The sequence below is a fragment of the Sceloporus undulatus genome, chromosome 4, assembly GCF_019175285.1.
Source record: "Sceloporus undulatus isolate JIND9_A2432 ecotype Alabama chromosome 4, SceUnd_v1.1, whole genome shotgun sequence".
Lineage (NCBI taxonomy): Eukaryota > Metazoa > Chordata > Lepidosauria > Squamata > Phrynosomatidae > Sceloporus > Sceloporus undulatus.
This window is the reverse complement of record NC_056525.1, coordinates 209,591,337-209,616,088: the sequence shown is the minus strand read 5'-3', so window position 1 is coordinate 209,616,088 and position 24,752 is coordinate 209,591,337. Positions and strand designations below refer to the sequence as shown.

Here is a 24,752-nt window from a genome sequence, read left to right as displayed (position 1 = left end):
AAGGCAATTGTAATAAGTGTTTTCAAGACTGGGGGCAGTGGGAGGGGGGGGGGGGGAGAATGTCCGTACAGTAAGATAATACAATATTGCTATTTTGAACATTGAACTTTTTATTCTGGAAAACTACCATATGCAATTCAGCAAAATATATATCCACTCAAGAATAAGAGCTTATTTTCAGACTACTTTTTCTAGGTGCATATATCTGAATAGGGAATCCATTCTAGCAGCAGCCAGTTATGAAAGCTGCATGTATGTAGAATTAGATTTTTCTCTCTCTCTTTCTCTCTCTCAAAAGGGATTGTGGCCAGTGCAAGAGGAGAAGTCAGCATGCAAGTGTTTTATTTTAAATAACAAAGGTATGTCTGACTGTGGCCCTATTTGCAAGGTCAGGATGGAATCCAGGCAGTACATTACAAAAGGCCTTCAGTCTTCTCTGAGGAGTACAGTGCTCAACCTGGGGAAAACAGAGCAAATGATTCAGTAGGGAAAATGCAGCACAGAATAGATAAAGCAATAGTACAGGAATACCTGGCTACACTAATCAAATGTAAGTCTCCAGGGCCAGATGAACAACATCCAAAGGTATTAAAATAACTGGCAGAAGTAATCTCAGAATCACTGTCAATAATCTTTGAGAATTTCTGGAGAACAGAAGAGGTCCCAGCAGAGAGGAGGAGGTCAAATATTGTCCTCATCTTCAAAAGGGGAAAAAAGAGGACCCAAACAATTATTGCCCAGTTAGCCTGACATAAATATCAGAAAGATTGTACAGTAGACTATTAAATAGACAGTTTGTAAGACTGTAGAAATGAATGCCACTATTACTAAAATTCAGCATGGGTTTCTCAAAAACAAATCATGCTAGATAAATCCTATCTCTTTTTTGATCAAATCAAAAAATTGGTAGATGAAGGGAAAGCTGTGGATATAGTGTATCTTGAGTTCAGTAAGGCCTTTGACAATGTCCCCAATTATATCCTTGAAAAAAGCTAGTAAAATGTGTGCTAGACAATGCAACCATTGGGTGGATTTGTAATTGGTTGACTGACCAAACCCAAAGGTACTGAACAATGGCTCCTCCTCATCCTTGAGAGAAGTGACTAGTGGAATGCCAAAAGTTCTGTCCTAGGCCCAATGCTATTATTCAACATCTTTGTAGATTTTTACACTTGCCTGCATCACTGCTAAAACATCCTCCAAACAAAGCTAAAATGGAAAAGAACCCTGGGACGCTCCTGAATCGCCATGGAAACATGCCTCCCTCCTTTGCGTACCTGAATCGTTCCTGAGGAGAGGAATTCTTCTGAATGCTAAGTTTGCGTTAAGAGAAAATCTGCTTCCCTTGCAACGATTCAGGTACGCAAAGGAGGGAGGCACATTTCCATGGTGATTCAGGAGCATTCCAGGCTTTCAGACACAGGGGCTTCTTTGCCATTTTAGCTCTGTTTGGAGGACATTTCAGTAGCGATGCAGGTAAGTGTGAAAATCTTCTTTATCAATGACTTGGATCATGGAATAGAGGGCATGGTTTTCAACACTGTAAATGAGACCATGCACTAGACAATGGGACCATTATGTGGATTTATAATTGTTTGTCTGACAAAGCCTAAAGGGTACTGAAAAATGGTTCCTCCTCATCCTGGAGAGACGTGACCAGTGGGGTGCCACAGGGTTCTGTCCTGAGCCCAGTACTATTTAACATCTTAATAACTTGAATGATGGAATAATGGGCATGCTTATCAAATTTGCAAATGACACTAAATTAGGAGGGCTAGCTAATACCCTGGAGGCTAGGATCAGAATTCAAAATGACCTTAATGGATTAGAAAGCTGGGCCAAAACTAACATAATGAATTTTAGCAGGGAAGCATGTGGGATATTAAACTTGGGGGCAGTACAGACCACCCCTTTCAGGGTGGTTTGTAGGCCCCTGTTATTGGTCCACAATATTGCCGTAGCGACCCAACAGCAATGCTGAGGACCAAAAAAGGAGCTGCCTAGAGCGGCTTCTTTTTGCAACGTCATAAGGGCTGTGTTGCAGCCCTTACAACACCTCTTCCTGTGCATGATGTGTGGGCACTGAGATACCCAGACATCATGCACACGTCCACCATGTGGGTGGGGCGGCACTGTAATGGCACTGCCCACACGTTGTAGGGCTTGGCAGCGTCTGTTTGGTGTGCACTACCGAGCCCTACTATTGCCGCCAGGACATTGTGTTCTGGCAGTCTGTACCAAGGCTTGGGCAGTAAAAAAAATGCAGAGATATAGGATGAGTGACATCTGGCTTGATGGCAGTATGTAAGAAACAGATCTAGGAGTCTCAGGGGTGAAACAGACCACCCAGAAGGGTCAGCTTCAAACCACAGCCCCAATCTGGCCAAACTTCAGCCCAAATAAGAGTGACAAAGAGCTGTTCCTATTTGGAGCAGATTGAAGCTGCCCCATCGCAGCTTCAGCCAGCTTCCAGCCAGTTTGGGAGGATGTGGTGTCTAAATGCTACACCCCCAAGTCACCCCAAAGCCACCCAGTGTGTAATCACCAGCATGACCTCCGTGCGGCTTGGGGGCATGGCACATGTAAATATCACACCCCCAAGCCAGCTTGTAGCCAGCTGAAGCTGCTGGTCTGTTCCAGTCCTTAGTGGACTACAGGCTAAATTAATCAGCAATGTGATGTGGCAGCTTAATTCTAGGCTGGATCAATATGAGTATGGTGTCTAGATTGAAGGCAATCATATGTTCATAATGTACCATTATGTTCTGCTTTGGTCAGATTTCACCTGGAATATTTTTTCCTATTCTGGGCACTACAATTTAAGAATTATGTGGACAAAAGCATGTCTAGAGGAGGGTGACTAAAATGGTGAAAGGTCTGGGAACCATGTCCTATGAGGAGTGGCTTAGGGAGCTGGGTATGTTTAGTCTGAGGAATAGAACATTGACATGATAGGCATGTTTAAATATTTGAAGACATGTCATATTGAAGATGGAACAAGCTTATTTTCTGCTGCTTCAGAGACTAGGACACAGACCAATGGTTCAAACTGAAAGGAAAGAGATTGCACCAAAACTTTAGGAAGAACATAATGAAAGTAAGAGCTATTTGACAATGGAACACACAGCCTTAGCGAGTGAAGGAGTTTTCTTCTTTGGAAGTTTTTAAACAGAGGCTAGATGGCCATCAGTTGGGAGCACTTTGATTGCATGTTCCTGCAAGGCAGGGTGTTGGACTGAATGGCTTTTGTCACCTCTTTCAACTATATGATTATATGATTCTATAATTCTAAAACAAGCATTCTTCAAATATAAAAGGCCATAGCTTTTGGCTACTTTTGGAGATGCTTGGTCTAACATGGTGTAAGAGTCCAGACACTGGCCAACCTGTCTGTCAACAATGAATCTAGTCACTGCCAGTCATGTTTCTGTGGTGGTCATGGAATTAGGTATATGGGATTTCATATTGGTGAAAGACAATGCACGATCCCACTGTTATCTAGGCATAAGGCAGGTTCCACAGGCCCTGAGCTGAACATGTCCATGGATACCTCAACCAAAGCATCCTGAAGGGGATTCCTGAACCAAAGGTGATGGACACGTAAGTAATTTTTCTCCCAAACATGATCCAGCCCCATAGCAAAATAACCATAAGTGGTGCCAGAGACAAAGAAATAGTGGGCTGTGGTGGAAACCGGTGGTTCTGATATCAATGGGGTTATAAAACTGCTCCATATTAGGTCCAAACTGGAAAGTGGTGACCCTATTTCAGAACCTTAGATCATTCTTTTATTTGATCAAATGTAGCAAAGATGCATCATTGATATTAGAACCCTACATTGTTAGGCTGCTTTCTACCATCAATGCCAGAATCCTCTTCTCATCATCAAATGCTAGCACAACCAAACAATGTATACCCGATGCCCACTGTGAATACAGTGTACCCTTTGTTTACGCAGGGATCTGTTCTGAACTCCCCCACCTAAAACAAATACTGCCTATGCTCGAGCCCCATTTAAATGAATGGGGCTCGTGCATGTGGTGGTGTGGTGGCGTGGTGGTGCATGCCATGGGCACATGCCCCATTCATCCCTATTGGATGAACTGCCCCTTCCTCCCTGCATGGCTTTCAGCATATGCTGAAAGCCGCATATGACGTGGGCGCACTGTACATTGAACTGCCTGTTCCATATTATTGCCCACTTGCCCATTTTGGAAACATCCTTTTGACAAATTTTCTAATCTTTTTTTATTTGTACTATTCTGAATAATTTGGAGTGTCTTGCAAAACTGAACACCTAATTCCTCATTCTAATTCCATATCATTTGTGTAAAAAAAAAAAAAAATCAAAACTATCAATCTTAATACAGATCTTGGGGGGAGGATTAGCCTTGCCAAATCCCAGGAAGTGGCGAGACTATCCCACATTCTGGGAGGCAGGCACAATCCCGTCTCGCTCTCCCTCAGTTCCCAGGACAGGCAAGGCTTTCTCCAGAAGCAGAGGAGCGTCCTCCGCCTCTCAGAAGGTCTTGCCACTGAGCTGGGCTTGGCGCTTCAGCCTGGGCCTCCCCGCGGCTGGAGGAGGCCCAGGCCAAAGCCCCGAGCACTGTGCGGCCTCTGACAGACCTGGGGAAGCAGCGGCATGCTCAGGGCTTCGGCCTGGGCCTTCCCACCAGCCCCGGGGAGGCCTCGGAAGCAGCAGCGCACTCGGCACTTTGGCCTGGGCTTCCCCACAAGTGGAGGAGACCCATGCCGAAGCATCGAGCATTGCACGGCCTCCACCAGCCCCAGGGCTGTCAGAGGCCCAGGAGGCAGCACAACGCTTGGCGCTTTGGCCTGGGCCTCCCCGCATTTTTATTTATATTTGTTTATTTATTTATTTACTGTGCCGATTTGGTGGCAGCCAATTATGGCAACCCTAGGGAGGATTCATTTCTTAAATCCCTCCATTGTGAAAACTGTCATCTTATTCCTACCCTTTGCTCCCCCCCCCCCAATGATCTAAAGGAATAACTTCGGCTTTCAGTAATATCACTAAAAGACTTTTCAAAAGAAAAAAATAACCTAAAGATCAAATCTGCATGAAACAGTTTTCTACTATCATTGTCCCTCCATCTCTTTCTTTTTATCAAATACAGTTTTTACAATATTTAAGCAATAACAGGACTAATTGGAAAATTGGAAAAGGATGTGCCTTGACTATTGCACATGTTTTGTAAGATCATTTTTTTAAATCAAAGTTTTATATGCTGTATTAGTATGTGGTTATGTGGTTTCTAAGAACAGCTTCTGTTGCTTATAAATAGCATATGTATGTAAACAGAAGGTATTTTCATGAATGGCAAAATATCATGGCAAATCCATGCCATGCATGCTGTAAATAGACATCACTGTTTACAGTATTATCAGAGCACTCATACTTTACCATTGTATGCACATTCAAGTTCACAAAAACAGGAGTACAACAATATAATTAGAGAATTTGAGATTTTCCCCACGCAAAACAGAGTGTGCATTTTCTTCTCATTGTAAAAAAGTCTTTGAAAACTTTGAAGTTTTTACTGAATTAATAGTTTTGGATATACTTCATTTCAAATTAACAAAAACAAAAACAAAATGCATTTAGGCTTTTTGTTGCCCAGAAAATTTCACTTTTTGTAAAGAAAAAGGTTTCCTGCACAGAAAACAGCATTTTTGGCACAGAAAATTATTTTTCAAACAAAAAACAAGTTTTCTGCACATAAAACAGCATCTTCTGCAGAACGAACCCACATGCATTTTCTGAACAAAACTCTTCACATACACACATAAAGTTCCAAACTGTGAAGATTATTGTCTGTCTAGAATTCTCCTCATCAGCATTTCCTGATATTTGAGAAAAATGTTTTTGGAGTATTTTCAGATAGTCTTTTGCTGCTGGAGTGTACTACAACTTTGCAGGTCTGGCTCACACATCTATGGCCAATTAGGTGCTGGAATTCAGGATTCTTTAGGCACCATCCTGCTGCAGTTTTGAAGCAAGAAAAAATACCATTGCTCTCCATCACCTCTTTCATTTTTTTTCCTGACTGGGAATGACTTTACACTCAGATGGTGCCCAGGTACTCAACCTTCCAGTCACTTATTTGCCATGAGATTTTGCCTTTGAGATATTATTGGCTAACTCTTTCCATGAGGATCAAGAACATGTATGTCCTGGCATACCAGCAAGGTATGTCTGTGTATGCTACCTACAAAATTTCTACCCTATATTTTGAAACAGCCTCTCCTAAACAAATGCTTTCTGTTTTTATGATCTAGAACCAGTGTGGCTAGTGCACAGGAATGCTGAAAGCTGTAGTGTCATTCACAGTGGGGGAGGAATGGTTTGTACCAGTCTAAGAAAACTGTTCTGAGGTGTGACAAAGCAAACAAAAAGACAGGAAACCCAGAGCAGAATTGGAAGGCTTTCATACTTCTTTACACAAGCTAAAACTCTAAGGAAATTAAACATCTGCTGTCTGGAGCAGCTTCATTTTCAGATAACTTGAAGGATCCACATGTTTATTGTTTAATTTCTCAAAATTTCAACTTATGGAGAAGAAGCATGACTCTGAAACATTTCCGCTGTCTGTAAACAATTATGAAACCCATCTTATTTATTCTGAGACTTCCTGTTCTCCCTTCTCTTTGGCTGATTTGATGCTGTCCCTCTCCCTTGTTGTTGCTTCTGTTCTGTGAAGGAACATCTGTATGCTTTGTGCATCATTTCCCCATTCATTTCTTTTATTTCCTGTCTTCTTAGTCCAAGTGCCAGTAGTTAGGAGATCTCATGGCAGATTTTCTCCCCTTCTTCTTGTGATCGTTAGTCTCCTAGAGTACATAGGCAGCTGTTGCAGAGGGGTCACCAGCTTTAGAATGAGATTCTGAGGAGGGAAGGAAGGAACGATATGTGAAGTCCGGTATATGCACAGAACACCTCATAGTATCTTTGGATCATGATTATTATTCCAGAGCATTTCTTTACAATGTGTCTGTGTCTTAAAGACTTATTTTATGCAATATTCTAACTTGGTATTTGCAAAATTGCAATTTTTGGCAATGAAAACAGTATTTAGTTTGGAAGAAATATCATTTTCTGCACAGAAAGTAATGCTTTTGCATATAATTTTATATTTTAATATTTTTGTTTGTTTGATAATCTTTGCACTATCATTTTTTTTGGTTATACTTTGTTTTAGCTCAAATTGAAGCTGCCTTTCAATTCATATTGGGAAAAAGGTGGGAAATAAATAAATAAATAAATAAAATCGATTAATAGGGAGGGAGGGAGGGTTTGGTGGGAATGAGTAAAACACAACTAAACCCAGACAGAACAATTTTCACATTCCAAGTTAAGACCCTCTGCTTACTCTATTATACGTTCTTTGAAGAGTAGTTACTAGAAACTACAATGTCAACAATGCCATAGTGATCACATTTTTCTGGCTCAAAACTTGTTGGTGACTTACACATGTGTAAACTACACTGTACAAAATGTGAGTGGACTCACATTGGCCCAGTTGGAAAATAATACTTCTAAAACTTTCCTCTACTTGGTTTCAGTGGAAAAGATCAATAGGAATAAAAGGGTTTATCATTCCTTTTAAGGGAAGTGGAGGGCTTTGTTTTCTGTAATCCAAGGCCTCATATTTTGAGTTCCTGTTACTGTTAGAGCACCAATGTTGGAGATGTAGTGATGGCATAACTTTCTGCCACTGCAAGGAGACCTACAATGTTATGTCTCCTCCTTATCTATAAACTTCCCACCTCCCAAATGGAGAGGAAATGAAAAACATCCAACCACCCTTCAGTTGGCTTCCCCTGGAAATTTTGGAGGGAGTGTGGTATAGGATGAGTCTCCCTTATCAACAAACTTGCAACCAGAAGTATTTTGAATTTTTTTTTGGGGGGGGGAGATTTTGGAATATTTGCACATTTGGGACCCAAAACATGAAATTCATTTTTGTTTTATATGCACATTAGACACGTAGCCTGAGCATATTTTTTTACATAATATATTTAATAAATTAGGTATGAAATAAAGTTTGTGTACACTGACCTATCAAAATTCAAAGTGTGAATATCTCAGCCACCCTTGTGCACAATTTTGGATTTTGAAGTATTTTAGATTTTGGACTGTTGGATAAAGGTTACTCAACATGTATAGTGTTAGAATGCTGAACTGAGACCTAAGACATCTTAATTCTAGGTCTCCCTCAGTGAAAAAAACCCTCACTAGGTGACCTTCATCCAGTCACTCTCTCAGCCTCATCTACCTCACGTAGTTGTTGTGAGGATAATGTGAGGAGGAGAACCATACATACCAGCCTGAGACCATAGAAGAAAAGGCAGAATATAAATATAGTTAATAAATAACATTAGTACTAGTACTACTAATAATGCAAATAAATTACAGTTCAATGAATAGCAGCTCCTATGTGCAGGGAAGCAAAGGAGAATTAAAACATTTTCACTAACTGCCACTCCTTTGTGCTTGTTTTAGAGAGATTCCTAGTGAAATTTCTTCATAAGACTCAGATAGACTGTGTTTTTTTAAAATGCAAAAATGATTTTGAGGATCATAAACATTTGCATTTGTGGATTTGTGTGCTTTTTGTCATTCATGTGGAACTTTTTTCTATTTTGACTGATGCAAAGTTCCTACCTGCATGCAGTCCAATTATTCACGGACAGTTTGAAAATGAATTGTCCTAGGTATTCTACATATGATAATCAACATATTACAAATAAGTAGCAACTGGAAAGGGACTTTGTCTCAAAGGAATGCCAAATTATCCTTCTGTTAGCTCAAGGGATGCCAAATTATTCCTCCGTTGTTATAAAGGATAACAAACATCTCATTTGTAGGCAGCTTTTGCTTCCTATGTTGGCTGTACCCACTAGAAACTTCACTCTGAATTTAAGGAATCATTATTCCAACCAGGAAGCAGTCTATATATTGTACATGACCCTGTAAAGTGGATACTTTGCTCCTGTCAACAACTAAAAGTGGAGATATGCTGTTCAGCTTCCAGCACTCTTTGAGAATATAGCTTAGCTGAGTCCCAATTTAATTCCTAATAATAGGCTTTCAGGTTTAATGCTGAATGAAACAGGATAGTGGAAATTGCTGAAGGAAGAAGGATGAATACAAATTAACTGGAATGCATCTGATACTCTTCATTAGTACTAAATATTTTTGAATTGCAGTTGGAGTCGGCTGCAAAGTTGAAAAACTACCAATCAGTCTTTAGATGTCTAAAAGGATATCTAGTTATGCCTTGATGCACTTTCTCCATCCAGCTGATCCTAAATTGGGAGCAGCTTTCTGCTTCACTATGCTGAGCTGTTTCTAATTAGTTTCTAATCTGCCTTAATTGCACTTAAAAGAGCAAGAACAGCGAAACAGCTGTTATATTCTCCCATTTACAATGTAACCAGAACCACCATTTGAAATTGATTTTTTTTTTCCTATAGAAGGAGTTTTCTTTTTAGCCTTGTTTGTGGAATACTAGCCCCTACTTTTCAATCATAGATCATTGTCCTCTTTGGCTCAGAATGTAATATCACAGCAAGTTTAAATGTAAAGCCCACAGATATATGTCAATTCCAAAGTTAGCTCAAATTTTACCTATGGATGTTTCCAGACATGAAATCCAATTATTAGTCCCAAATAGGGTCTCCCTAAGTCTAAGTCAATCTAATGGCAAATAACCACAAAAACAAAAACAAAGTAACCTCATGGTCGCTGTTGTATGGTTTGTTTAATCAACATTATTGTTCAGGCATAATAGCAAAAACATGATTTTTGCTAAAAACACCTATATGGCAAATAGGTACAGCATGGCACCTTACAAAGTTGAAAATTGTTTGTCCCTGGGGAATTTGTCCAGTGTAAATGAAGGAGAATTTCATTGGTTTGCTTTTGAAGACCAATTTCTTTATATTTTGGGATGAAAAATTTCTGAGGTTGTTGGATTTTTTGTTTGTTTATTTTGTTTTTTAAATGAAGTCATGAAGAAGTGACAACAGAATTCTGATCCTACTGGAAAGTGCCTTGTTTCATCCATGGAGTTTTATAGGTGGCTAAGTTGATGTGATATGCCTCGTGACCTGCTTGTCTTTTCCTACCATGTCTTCTTCCTTTTAATCTTTCTACAAAACTTATATTAAAAGAAAAAAGAAAGAAAGAATCACTACACAGCATCTTTGACAAGTGATGCTAAGAACTGTCCATCTGGAAGCATTGAGAGTCTCATGCTGTTTATCTGATGCTATTCCATGGGCCACAGTCGTCACATATGGTACCAATGGAACAGTGGCAAAGAAAACAAGAAAACATCAAGGATACTTTAAACAGAAAGTCAAGATCTGAGATCTTACTGAATGTCATATAGTAGCAGTGGATTGCCACTGCCTGCCACTGCACACTGAGAAGTTAACATAGAGGGATGGTGAGTGAGGAAAAAGAAAAAAAACTTCTCATCTATATTCTGTTGCATGAAAGGAGTGACACGATGGAATCCTAGCCAAGAAATCTACTTTTGTAAGTGCAGATACATAGTAACCATGTGTTAAGGCCACTGATATCAATGGGAATTGCATGCAGGACTGCAGCTGTGTATGGGCAATTTTTAAAAAGCATTTTGATATTAACTGAAAATATGATCAGGGAATTGTGTTTATTTATTTATTCCTTATATCCTACTGTTCACTGTATGAGCTTAGGGTGACATACCTGGCTTTCATGTGAACCACTTCATCCCTACAACAGTGCTAGGAGACAGACTGGTTTCACCCAATGAATGAAGAACTGAATCTGGATCTCCAAAATCCAGTAAAATACTCTGCTCATTATACCACCCTATGACCCCAGTCATAAGCAGTGATAACCACTGTCCTTTTACAAACCATCTTCAGCCATCCTCTGTCACTTTCCAGCATTTCATAGCTACCCATCCTGAGCAATCTACCCATCCTGCTGGATGGATTAACTATTCTCTTTTGTCCATTTAAAAGAGTGCTAGAGTAGCAGCTGCTTGAGAGGGAGAGAAATGACAAGATCTTGAAATGGATATCTTTCTGGCTGCAATGTCTTTCAGATATTTAAACATAAGCACAGTTACACACCCTACTGAAAGACTGAAAAGTCCAGCAACTTTTAAACAAATCAGCTGGTGGCTATGCTGAGAAATCATTCTTTTTTCCCCTTGCTTCCTTAAGAGAGCTGTGACATCCATTTACACTACACTGCGTCATCTTTCTGCCCAAAATATCATGACAGGAAGAGGAATGCATTTTGGGCCAAGCCAAAAGTGTCCCTGAAGTCTCATGTTAACAGCTGATGCTGTCTGGAAGGAACAGGCAGGCTAAGAATTAGGTTAAAATGATTTTCCATTTCTGTTCCTGAAACCCATCAACACTAAACAACAAAAAGCAAACGTTCAAGGTGGTGCCAAATTCAAGAAGAACTTTGAAGAGTCTTGTGGAATACAAAAGAAGAACAAAGGTGTGTGTTGAGATGATGCCCCTGTGTTTGATTTGTCTTCCTTCCTTCCTTAAATGTAGAGATAAGGACATTATGTTAGATCTGTCTTGATTCTTTTCTGAGGGGTTGAGATGAGTCCACTATGTTAGGTTTGTTTTCCTTCTGCTTTCTCTGAATGTAAACAGTCTAGAGAAGAGACTGACACAGCAGAAAGAATTACATTGTGTGAGTAACGAGAACTAGATTTACTTTCCCAGATGGTTTTTTTTTTGGGGGGGGGGGTATAGGGTACTTTACAAGTTTTATCCTACCTACATGCCATTTGCCCAGACTTTTGAAAGTCTTCTTGAAAGTAATGTCAACAAAAATCAATACGACTCCCAAGTCAGTACATGTAGAGGTGAACCAGTGTGGACAAACATATATATGTTTACTTGAAGGCAAGTCCTGACACACTCAAGTGGGGCTCTCTCTCAAGTAACAGCAGAAATCAGTTGCTGTTGGTTTAGTTGAAGAAGCTATAACTCCTTTGCATGTGCGTGTGTGCATCTGTGTGTACGAAGCATGGAAAAATTACTTTTTGAACCACAACTTGCAGAATGTCCTCTTAGCCCTGTTGGCTAGGAATTCTGGGATTTGTAGTCCAACAAATAAAAATTTCCAAGCTATTGCAGTGTGTGTGGGGATTCCTGCCACTTTTTCTCCGTTTTCTCTTACACCTTTTAATGTAAAACCACAGTAATAAACTGGGTATCTTATCTCTGAAAGAAAGAGGGAGAAGAAGCCCTTTTCCTGAAAGAGAAGGATGGATGTACTTTGAGAACTTTTACAAGTGAGAAGAGTTTTACACCAACTATAGTTTGGACATATACTAGCAGTTGTTTCTTTCTGTGCTTATTATGACACAACCACAAAACACAAGCAGCAAAAAACACAAGAAATTGCACAAAATCCCCACAGGGAGCATCCTTTTATCTATTCCTTTTCAGCTTCGGATTTTGAAAAATGGCAGCAGATGCACCTTGTCCTTATCCATCTGATATTTGGGAGACTTGTTTCCTAAAAACAGGCTTAGATGTCCCTTTCTTTAATCTTTAAAATAAATGAAGTCATGTCAAATAAAATGAAAGACATCCATGAATACTCCTCTTGCAGTCAATGTGTGATAACCATGGTTTTGAAAAAGAATATCACAGGCTGCAAAAGAACATCCAATATCACAGGGTGCAACAATGGTCTTCTGAGCAGAACAGTAGAGGCAGTTAGGGGGAGCACGGGGGCATGTGGTGTGTTAGCTGTTGCCACAGTGTTTCAAGGAAATCTGTGGTGACCTCATGCATCTGAGAAAGCAGGTGCAAGTCTATGAAAGCTCATGTTACCAGCTTCTTTCTTTCAGTTTGTTTCACATCGCAAAGGTGCTACAAGATCTCTTTGCAAACTGATTTTCCAGACTGCTATACCCTTGAATTCATACAGGAGAAGGGAGAGAAATTGGTGAGGTTGGCTGTGCCAATGCCCAAGACATCTTTAGAATGCTCTCCAGACCTTTCTTTCTGATTTCCTTTGTGCTTCATAATATTTTTTTATACCACTGAACTAAGAGAAATGATCTAAGGATGGATGAATCTAGCTATTTTCATTTGTTTTGTTTCTCTCAGGCCCCATTCTCACTAGCCCATTTGCACTGGATAGAACTGGGTAGATCCGGTTGCCCTCATACCGAATCAGCCCAGTTACCCTTTACCTCGATCAGAGCAATTTGCCCCTCTGAAGTTCACATTTGCAGTACCACTTTAAAATGGAGCTTCCTTTGTTGTCAATCAAATTCACTTCTGCTTTCGTTAAAGGTAACATATCCTACAGCCATTGGCCAACCGAATGGATGTTTTCCCCCTCCTTGAAAAAAAACAAAAAACTGGTGGCAGTGTGCACATATTTTGTCAACTTGCCAAATTTAAAAACCTCCAGGTGTGTGTGTGTGTGTGTGTTGTGTGTATTTGGGTCATTACAGATTATGGCAACCCTAAAACAACCCCATCCTGGGGTTTTCTTGGCAAGATTGGTTCTGAGGAGATTTGCCATTGCTTTTCCCCTGAGGCTGAGAGAGTGTAACTCCCTAAAGTCATGGGTTTCCACAGCATTCCCTCTGAATGCCAGCCTCTAGCTTCCCCTTCGCTTCCAGCCCAGCTTTGGAACCTCTTCCCTTCTAGCCCAAAGCATTCACATAATCTGTCACAATAATAATAATAATAATAATAATAATAATAATAATAATAATAATAATGTCAATATGTATCAACCTGTAGAACAAGCATTTGCATAATCTGCCAAAAATAAAATTACAAGAGAGAGAGAGAAAGAGAGAGAGAGAAACCTGCCTGTGAGAGGGGAGGCATGTTCCACCCTCTGCCCTCCCTCTGCCCTAAATCCCTCCCCTGAACTTGACTCGATCATGATCCCTCCTCTTTTTATCTTCCTACCCTGCCTCCGTTTTCTACCCCCAAATGCCATCTATCCTTCCCTCCTCTTTGGATCTCCTTGCCCTGCTTCCGTTTTCCACCCCCCAAATGCCATCTATCCTTCCCTCCTCTTTGGATCTCCTTGCTCTGCCTCCGTTTTCCACCCCAAAATGCCATTTATCCTTACCTCTTCTTTGGATCTCCTTGCTCTGCCTCTGTTTTCCACCCCAAAATGCCATCTATCCTTCCCTGTGAATTGTCTTCCACAAGCATTCATATTGTCACACATACAGAAATAAACAAATGCAACTTGCAAAGTGACCAGTGCAAAAGGGGAGGCATGTTCTGCCCTCTGCCATTCCTCTGACCTAAATCCCTCCCCTGAACTTGACCCAATCATGACTGGGGCCAAGTTCACATTTGCCGGCAGCAGGGAAGAAACGGGTTTTCCTAAAAGACACGGGAAATAATCCACTTTTGGAAAAAACGCTCTAAGGGGGATTTGCTTTGGTTCGGGTGTGTAACACCCTAATTCTGATGTGTTTAAACTGGTGCCAATGGGAACTTCTGACTTTCAATCCGGGTTACAATTCGATACAAAAGGTAGTCTGCATGGCCCCACAGTTTCCCCCCATCTTAACTTTAATGCATCCAAACATGTACTTTTTTTTTCAATTTTAATTTGAGAATTTCTGAACAGATGTGTAAAAATGTGCATACATTTGTCTTAATACATACATTTTTGTGTAATAATATCTACAAAACCCTATTTGTCAGCACTTTTCTTAGTACAGTGTAGATGTGAATGTTATTTTCACTCATACATGCATTTTGTATATACACATTTTGTATGAATTTCTTTATTAGAAAATTCCACTGCAAAATACACAGTGGTGTGAATTTTGAAGGAAAACTGAGGTTCATTTCTTGTATTGGTTTGAAAGTGGCAAATTAAATGTGTTTCTATTAAAATGAAAACTCAACAAATACCATCATCTTTAAATTGCCCAAGAGTTTTCATCTAAGTGATGCTAAGAGCTGAGTTGTACATTATGGCCACCACAGGAATGCTGCCAAAAAGAAGAAATATAACAACTGTGAAATGATTAAACGTTTTCAAGTTAAAGAAAAAAATATTGTTGTCTGTCAGTTTGGTCTCAAGATTCTTATGTCAATGAGGTGGTAAATCAGTTCTGGGTTTTAGTTTGAACTTTAAAGAAGTTATCCCATATGCTCAACTGTTTGTGTGTATAAGGTTTAGCATCTTGAGTAACTCTTTTAAAGTTTATACTAAAACCCAGAGAGGATTCACCACCTGACTAGCATTAAAGTCACCAGACACCACTGTGGTCTATTAAAAAAATTCATTTTGGGGAGGCACCCATAAGACAGAGTTTTAATAAGGAAATGACTAAAATATTTAGTGGATACTGAATATTACATTTACTAATAGGTAACGGGGTAGCTAGCATGGTGTAGTGGTCTCAGAGTTGGACTATGACTCTGGAGACCAGGGTTCAAATCCCAGCTTAGCCATCTAAACTCTCTGCATGATTTTGGGCAAGTCACACTTTCTCAGCTTCGGAGTGGTAAACCCCCTCTTAAGAAACTCGCCATGAAAACCTTATGATAGGTTTGCTTTCATGTAGCCATAAGTCGGAAATGATTTGAAGGTACACAACAACAACAACAACAACAACAACAACAACAACAACTGAGTATGGGAATGGATACCTACAGTTAACATTTACACATTTCCAAAAGAAAAAAACAGGGCAGATCAAATGCTTCCCCCCAAAAAAGATGGCAAAGGTATTATGCAATTCAAAAAATTGCATAATGAAGGCATTGGCTATATACAACTCTGGAAATAATTACTATGCAATAACAGTATCTCCCAACAGAGTGGGCATCCCCTCCAATATTTTACAGATGAAGACCAGACCATGTGTGGCCAAAAACCATCAGTGCGTTGTCATGGTGTCAAAAGCTATTAATGAGAAAAAATAGACAACCATGCTGAGTTAAATAAAGTAGTGTAATGTTTTGGGTGTTGGACTAGGACCTTGGGATACCAGGGTTTGAAACTCCTCTTGGTCATGGAAACCCACTGGATGATCTTGGACCAGTAACACACTCTCAGCCTTTGAGGGAGGCAAGACTCCTCTGAACACATTCTGCCTCACAGGTCAGGAAGGCACACAACAACAAAAACAGCAACAAAACTACTTTTGCACTTTGAACTCTACAACACTTGAAGTCAGCTGAAGTCAGTGGGGGAAAGTGAGATGGAGGAGAAACTGGGAAGTATTAAAGAAGCCCAACACATGGGATGAGAGAGGATTAATCAGGACTGTCCTTGCCAGATAGAGACAGTTGTAGAACATGAATAGGGCATGACTGTAACCACTCTATGACTTGTGTGCCTTCTGCTCAGTCTTCTGTTGCTTAGGAGTTTCAAAGACCTGTTTGCAAGCTTTTTGAGGTCTTGGACTAGAAGTCAAAGAAATTACACTTTCCAACAGTGGTCTTCCCTCTGACACACGTTCAAAAGGAAGACTGCTTTGGGTAAACAGAACAGATGACCATTCCACAGGCATCCAGCAATGATACTGGCTCTCAAAAACAGAAATACATGAGTGAGTTTCTATCACCATCTGTGAGATGTTAGTGAGTCTATAGATTCTAGCCTGTGAAATAAATTTTAAAAACAGTACCCTAGATTTTGTGGGCTTGTTAGCACTGTGCAGTGCATGTTATGAAAATAAGAAAAGTGCAGCCAACCTAGCAAAGCTTTATCTGAGTTGCACCAAGAACCATCAGTCACAAAGTGAAAGAAAAGGTGCTCTCTTTTGCTTCCTTAAAGAAATGATAATAAATGTGAGGATGCAGATTAGTGTACAAGAAGGGGTGGGAGGAGGAGACATTTAAAATAATGCATTCAAATAGATTTCAGGGGAAATGGCTTCAAATGTAATTAATTGTATGGTGTTAACCAGATCAGCACAAGTCCTGAATGAGCAGACAGGGTCATTGAAAGGTCAGTGTGAGAATAAAACTACGATGGATGGGGGCTGAAGGAAACAACATGTGGTTTAAGGCTGTGTCAAGAAAGAAAGGGAGGAATCAGCATGTCATTCTGCTGAGATAGTTCCGTAATCTTTGCACATTCATTAAAAAAAAAGGGTGGGAGGCACAATTGCTGGAGGGAACACTGTGAACTGATTTCCATATACTAAAGCACATGCCAGAAGGGAAGTGGAAAACAGCTAGCTCTGCTACTGCTCTGGATGAACAGTTTGTAATGCAAACAAGGGCTACAGGATGCTATTATAATGCAGGGCTCTCACCCCTCCCATCCCATCTGATGTCTTTTGTCAACATACTTGAGACTGGAGGTAAGATATTTTCTGGAGTTCTTGGATGCTGGCTCTTAATTGAAGCTTAAGCTTGGGAAAGTTCTATTTTTGGGCTACAACTCCCAGGATTTCCAGGCACCATGGCCAATATTTCCCAGCTGCTTTCTCCTCTAAATTCTGACTCTCTCTACTTAGATCAAAGTATTATGTTACAGGACAAATGTTCTGTGAACACAGCAGAACACAGGTGACACACTAGTGTTGTGCACTTTCTAAATCTGGTATCTGGATAAATCAGAATTCAGGCAAATTTAATGGTCTGGGGACCTTTTTTTTCCTTCCCAGAACTCACTTTTGACAGCATTAGGCTCAGAAATGACACAATACTATTTTTTAAAGAACAAAAATATACTTTTTTACTATAACCAGGGCTAGAGTGCCACCTGTGATTTTATTTTTTTTCTCTTGCAGGGTGGTTCTTTGGGGGTATTGCGACCCATTTCAGTCCAAAAGTGCCCCTGCCAGGAAGATAAACTTGGGTTGTTTTGAGGAATGTTTTCTGCTCTGGGGAGATATTAGGGACGTCTGCAGCTAGACCTTGTCTACCCTTGGAGTATGATTGGAAGATACAGTTTTTTTCAGCAGGTGTGAGACTCTCCCTAAACCTCTGTTTCTACCAAATGTGAAGACTTCAACAAATCTCACTGTTACCACCAATAATGAGGCTTTCTTTTGTCCCTACCTCTGCCACCAATATAAGGACCTCCTCCTGTCCTACTGCTGTGGCTACCAATTGTGGGGACCTCTCAGAGGCCCTAAAGGTAGCTTTGGCCCGGAACAGACGGGCCAAATGCAATGTGCTTGCACTGATACTAGGGTTAGGGATTGCGCACCAACCACATGGTCCCTAACCCTAGCGCGGCGTGACAGCAGAGTAATTGCGGCATCGCATCCATATGGGCACCACCATTTTGACGTAAGCAACGTGCAGCATCCACACATCACTGCGTGTCACATTGTGAGTGCACCAGTGGCACACTCATGATGTCAGTCTAGCACTGCAAAAAGAACCCGGAAACACTGGGTTCTTTTTACTCCGGAAGGATGGCGTGCAGTTTGAGGGTGCACCATCCCTCCAGAGTTAAAACGGGCAAATGCAGACCGCTGTTTTGCAGCGGTCTGTACTGCCCCTTTATTATGCAACTTATACCCTCACAAGATACCACCTCTTTTTATGCACTGCTGCCAACCTAAACATTCTGTCTGAATCCAAGCTTTCTAATAAACAGCATTTCTGGAAGCCAAAAGAATATAAACAAACAAACAAACAAAAACCTTTATTAACAAAAGTTGAACATAGCAAAACAAATTAATTATTCAATAAATTTAGAACAAAGCTCACACTATCCCACACACTCCACTCCTGGCTAATTCTGAAGTCTTGAACCTGATTCTCTTGATCCTAATCCTCCATTCACTCTCTCCTCCACCCTCTCTCTAACAATCCTAACTGACTAGATCAACTGTCATCCACACTGTGATCCACCAATCTTCTTCAGATCCCCTGAAGGCATGTCTACAAGGCCAAATGAATTGGTTTCCCCCCACCCTCACCGCACTCTGTCTTCATAATGCAGGATCGAAGCCCAGACTACAAACTGTCTTAGTTACGAGATGCCAGTTCCACACTGAATTTAACTAATCTCTTCCTTAAACCAGATAAAAAAGACATATCTTTTGCTCCAGATTTTGTAGGAAAATTTGGAGCATTCCAGAATAACGCTAGCCAGCTGTTTATGGATATGCCCCACTGTGGCTTCTGGCACAAGTTACTCCCTTTGAGGTCACAGCCAAATGATTGATGCTGGGCACCTTGTATTCAGTCTCAGAGGGAGCAACCTGTACCAGTGGTCATGGTGCTGGGCAGCAGTTTAAACATGCATCCCACTGTGCTGCCCAGCACCACTGCCTCTGCCACGAATAGCTCCCTCTGAGGTCACAGCCATATAACCTACACTGGACATCTTATTTTCAACCTCAGAGAGAGTGCAAACAGCTGCCTGGTGTTTGAGGAAGTTGAGGTTGAGAAACATTTGGCATTCCAAATGTTGTTGTTTTTGTTATTGTTGTTATCATTCCACTCCCCCCCCCAAAAAAAATAGGATTCAGAGCAACTTTCAATTTAAAGCCACAGAAGCACAACTAAAAACATACAAAAGAGAACATTAAAATAGGATTAAATCATTACAGTTTTAAAACAGATCATTCATTAAAAAAATTTAAAAAGGATAAAAGGACTGAAAACACTATAAAACAATGCAACACCCCTCAACCTGTTCTTTAAAGACTTTGTTTTAAAAACCTGTCTGAATAAAAATGTCTTAGCCTGCTGATGGAAGGACAACAAGCATGGGGGGGGGGGGTCATTCTGGCTTCCCTAGGAAGGGAGTTCCAGAGTTTTGGGGCAGCTGTTGAGAAGGCCTCTCTCGTGTCCCCACTTGTGCTTGTGAAGGTGGTGGGACTGAGAGAAAGGCCTCTCCTGATGCTCTCAGAGACCAGACTGACTTGTACAGGGAGATACATTCTGCCAAATAGCAGAATGGAACTAAACCAAATAGGCCTTTTTAAGTCATAACCAGAAATAATGGTGCGTTACAGACGGGCTCTTCTGGTGCCCCCGTCACGTGCTAGGGGTTGGCCGAGGACCTAGCATCTACACCGGCCTCACCCCTAGCACGTGATGGGGGCGTAATAATGGCGGCGCCCTATATACACGGCAGCTGCCATTATTACATGCCGGACGCATAGCGTCCGCACGCCGCTCCCCGGATATGACGCTGTGAGTGTGCGCCTTGCGCCTCATGGTGTCACTTCCGGGGGCCAAGAAGAAGCCCTATTTCAGCGCTTCTTTTTAGCTGCGCCGGGAAGCCTTGCAGTTTGGCCGCTGGGGCTTCTCGGTGCAGCTAATGACGGCGCAGGGAGAGCACCGCTTTTCGGTGCTCTGTAATGCGCCAATGTTTTGGACTTCAACTCCCATTAGGTAGCATGTCCAATAGTAAGGTAGCAACCAGAGCTTTGAGTTCAGCCCAGACATGTAATGTGAAGATTACATTTGGAACAGAATATGATTTGCATCCTCAGATTTTTTGACAAGCAACTTGTTAGCTGCCTTTTATACCTGTGAAAGCTTCAAAATAGTCTTCAAAGACAACCCCACATAGAACATATTACTGTAGTCTTGCCTTACTGTAGTAAACCTAAAATGTTGTTGTAAGCCATCCTGGGAATTGTAAATGTAATGGTAGGATGGGGTATAAATATTTTTCATAAATAATGTAAAGGACAACTGATTACTTAGATGTGATTTACACAACATTCCTTCAATAAGTCCATCCTAAACCCATGCAATTATGCAGGTGAATGTTTACCATGGCATGTCCTGGTGTCTCTACGTGTGCACACTATTTTACTATTAAATATTAATACCTACTCTATGATAGAAATTTGATCCCATTTGCCAGTCCCCATTTTTTTTAAAATGTGATAAACATTGAAATCCTATGCATGTTTACTCAAAATGAAGTGCTTTACAGTTCAATGGAGTTTGTTCTTAGTTGCATATAGGACTGCAGTCTTAGCAGAACTAGACCCTTAAGCCCCTCCAACAGTTAAACCTGAATGTTTGCACTTTGAAAATACATTTTCTTGAACTCCCTGGCTCCACTCTCTCAGCCTGTATGGCTAGTGGCCATATTGTCTGGGAAATTCTGTGGGATGGAACTGAAAATGTAATGTTTCCAAGCTCTGCAGCTAAGTCACTGCAATGCATTATTTGATACTTAGATAACTAGTCTCAACTGGCTTGTAAAACAGAGATGAACCTCAAAAAAGAAAAGAAAAGAAAAGAAAAGAAAGAAAGAAAGGAGAATTATACTGCCAATAATTACAGGCATGATGCAACCAAAAATTAAGCTCTTTGTAAGTACAATTGATTTCTATGAGACTGATTAAAACTCTTTGTGCTGCAGATTTTCTAGGCAGAGAGGGCCATCCTGTTCAGCAGAGCTTACTCCCAGGCAAAGAACTTTACAAGTGCTTTACTCTAACTGGATTGGGTGGGAATGATTTTCTGTGTAATGACTGAAAAGCAATACTTATTATTATTATTATTATTATTAACCTTTATTTATAAAGCGCTGTAATACTTACTGTGTGTGTGTGTGTGTGTGTGTGTGTGTGTGTGTGTGTATACATACATATATTATAAATTATAATATACATAATTGTCCACCTATATCCTGGTACCCAACTGATATAATTGTGACAGTTTGGACAATTTGAAGCCATTCCTAAGGAACTCTGCATGTGCACATTTTAGTTTAAATATTACTGAAAATGGACTCCACTATGGGCCCAAATCAGAGATGTGCAACAATTTATCTTACGGATGTTGCACTCTCCATAATTTTGAAGGTCTTGGCATGTAATTTGTACAGACTATTGAAATAGCAATCTATCTCCTCCCCAGCAGCATTTTTAGGCAGTAAGGAGAGAGAAGGAATGAGAACAGGGCTCAGAAGATGAGAGAAAAAGATCTAACCTGTTCATCTTGGACAAAGGGCCCACCCACCACTGTCTCTATTCTTGTCACCACTGGCAAGTAGGCTCCTATGGATTCATTATGAGGGAATGTGGCCCTGGTCAGGGGGGGAAATACCTGGGATAAGGTTTGCAAGTACTGAATAACAAAAACAATGTCTCTCAAAGCTGCAACAGATGCAGTGGTAGGGGAAAAAATGTACCCCAGCAAAAAATGTACCACAGAGCAAGGAGATTACAGGTGGGAAATAGGTTTGGTTCTTAGGCAGCCAGATTTTTGAAAAAAATGAGTGCATTTATCCTAAACATGGATATCAAAATTCTTTCCTCCAGGTGCAGTTACTGATGAGTGAGTGAGTCAGGCAAGGCAATTACCTAATAAACATAGAAAAGCTAGGGCAGGAAAGAGGGGTAGGGAGTGAGAAACAGAAATAGGAGGGAGCTACTTTCATGCAGCAAGCATGCTTTTTTCAACATGCTTTTGTTAATAGGTCCAGACTGAGGTCTTTGTGCAATGTTACATAATTGTGTTGGTTAAGATGTTCCTTGTCTAGGAGGTAGAGGTGCCTGGAGGTTCTCAAGGCAAGATCCAGGACATAATCCCAAGGCTGTGTAATGGTAATTTATACCACTCTAGAAACTCAAGATGACAAACCTTTGCCTAGGTGACCTGAGGCTGTTAAACATTTATCTCTACACTTTCAAAATGTTGTAACAGATTTCAGCTACTCAGAAGATGTGCAGCAGAAAACCACACAAACACATACAACCTTGTAGACTGGTTGCTGGATCCTTATCTTTGAAGCCACACTTCTGTTTCTCCAAACAAGCATGGCTGTAATCCTTAACTGTGAATAGATCATTGCATTATTTTCATTCTTATGAACATTAAAACAAATTTATTGTTTGTGTTGCTCAATTGCTATAAGATAATCTGAGTCCAATTTTCACTGAGTCTGTTCAATGACTTGGAGATGAAGCAAAATGTATATATCTTTCTTGGTACATATGTATTTCCATAATCAACAGAGAGAGAATTTTGCATTGAACATAATATACAAATTCAGTCCTATTTTTTCTACTTTGAAGTATCTGGCATATGTCTTGTACACATAATTTTGGTTCAAATTAAAGAAATGTTGACAAAAAGCATTCACTATCCATTGTTCACTGATCTTAAATCTTACTGGTTTAAGCATACATGAACATGCATAGTTTAGGCATCAGTTCCAAGAAAACGTATTTTTGGATATATGATCAGCTTATATTAGCCTACTGTACTCCATGCTAAGCTCCATGAGCTCCTTGTGAGTTGCTGGGAAAAAGGCGAACTGCCATCAAATCTCCGAGATGCAGTCATCATCACCCTGTACAAGAAAAAAGGAGCAAAATCAGATTGCCCAAACTATCGAGATACAACACTGCTCTCCATTGCTGGAAAAATCCTTGCAAGGATACTCCTGAACAGATTAGTCCCTGCTATTGCAGAAGAACTCTCTGAAAGTCAATATGGCTTTAGAGCTAATAGGAGCACTACAGACATGGTATTTGCCCTTAGACAACTGCAAGAGAAATGTAGAGAGCAGAACAAAAGACTCTATGTAACATTTGTTGACCTCACCAAAGCCTTCGACACTGTGAGTAGGAACTGGTCTGCTGGCAGACCTGGAACAAACTCGGAGCCCCCCCCCCCACAAATTCCTCAAAATGATCATCCTGCTACATGAAGGCCAGCAAGGTCAAGTCAGATATGGCAATGCTCTTTCAGAGCCCTTTCTAATAACTAATGGAGTGAAACAAGGTTGTAATCTCGCTCCAACTCTGTTTACAATCTTCTTCAGCATGATGCTTCAAAGGGCTATGGCAGATCTCAAAGAAGAAGACGGCATTTATATACACTACCATACTGATGGTAGCCTGTTTAACTTAAGCCACCGGAGGGCCCGCACCAAGACTCTAAACTATCTAGTCCATGAGCTGCTTTTTGCTGACAATGCTGCCCTCGTTGCCCATATGGAAGCAGCTCTGCAGTGCCTAACATCTTGTTTTGCAACAGCTGCAGAGCTCTTTGGACTGGAAGTCAGTCTGAAGAAAATGGAAGTTCTCTACCAGCCGGCACCACAGGAAGAACACTACCATCCCCACATCACTGTAGGCACATCTGTGCTTAAGTCCGTCCAGCAGTTCACCTACCTGGGAAGCATCATCTCCTCAGACGCCAAGATTGATAAAGAGATCGATCACAGACTGGCAAAGGCATATAGCGCATTCGGAAGGCTTCACAAAAGAGTCTGGAGTAACAAACAATTGAGGCGAAGCACAAAAATCAGTGTGTATAGAGCCACTGTACTGTCTATTCTCCTCTATGGGTCTGAAACATGGTTCACCTATCGCCAACACCTACGACTCCTCGAACGCTTTCATCAGCACTGTTTACGCACAATTCTAAATATACACTGAACTAACTATGTGACAAATGTTGCTGTCATTGAGCTAGCAGGGATCACCAGCATTGAGGCCATGCTATTGAGGACGCAGCTGCACTGGGCAGGAAACATTTCTAGGATGAAGGACCATCGCCTCCCAAAAATAGTATTCTACGGTGAACTTGCCACGGGTCAGTGTAAGAGGGCCGCCCCAAAGAAGAGATACGAGGACTCCCTGAAACAACACCTCAGGCTTGGCCAAATTAATCACCAACAATGGTCTGCCCTGGCCTCGCATCGGGAGGCATGGAGATGCACTATCCACAATGCTGCAGCCTTTTTCGAAAGCTCATGCCGAACGAGCCTCAAAGAGAAACGACAATGCAGAAAGAACCACAAC

At 40.9% G+C, this 24,752-nt stretch overlaps 1 long non-coding RNA gene across 1 annotated transcript; it reads right to left on the bottom strand.

Moving 5' to 3' along the window:
• Positions 1–1,039: 1,039 nt before the first annotated feature.
• LOC121928128 lies at positions 1,040–24,178 on the bottom strand. Its single transcript, XR_006103443.1, has 3 exons — positions 24,120–24,178; positions 23,203–23,293; positions 1,040–6,905 (listed from the first exon to the last, which is right to left on the bottom strand). It is a non-coding gene; the product is annotated as an uncharacterized LOC121928128 (long non-coding RNA).
• Positions 24,179–24,752: the final 574 nt, after the last annotated feature.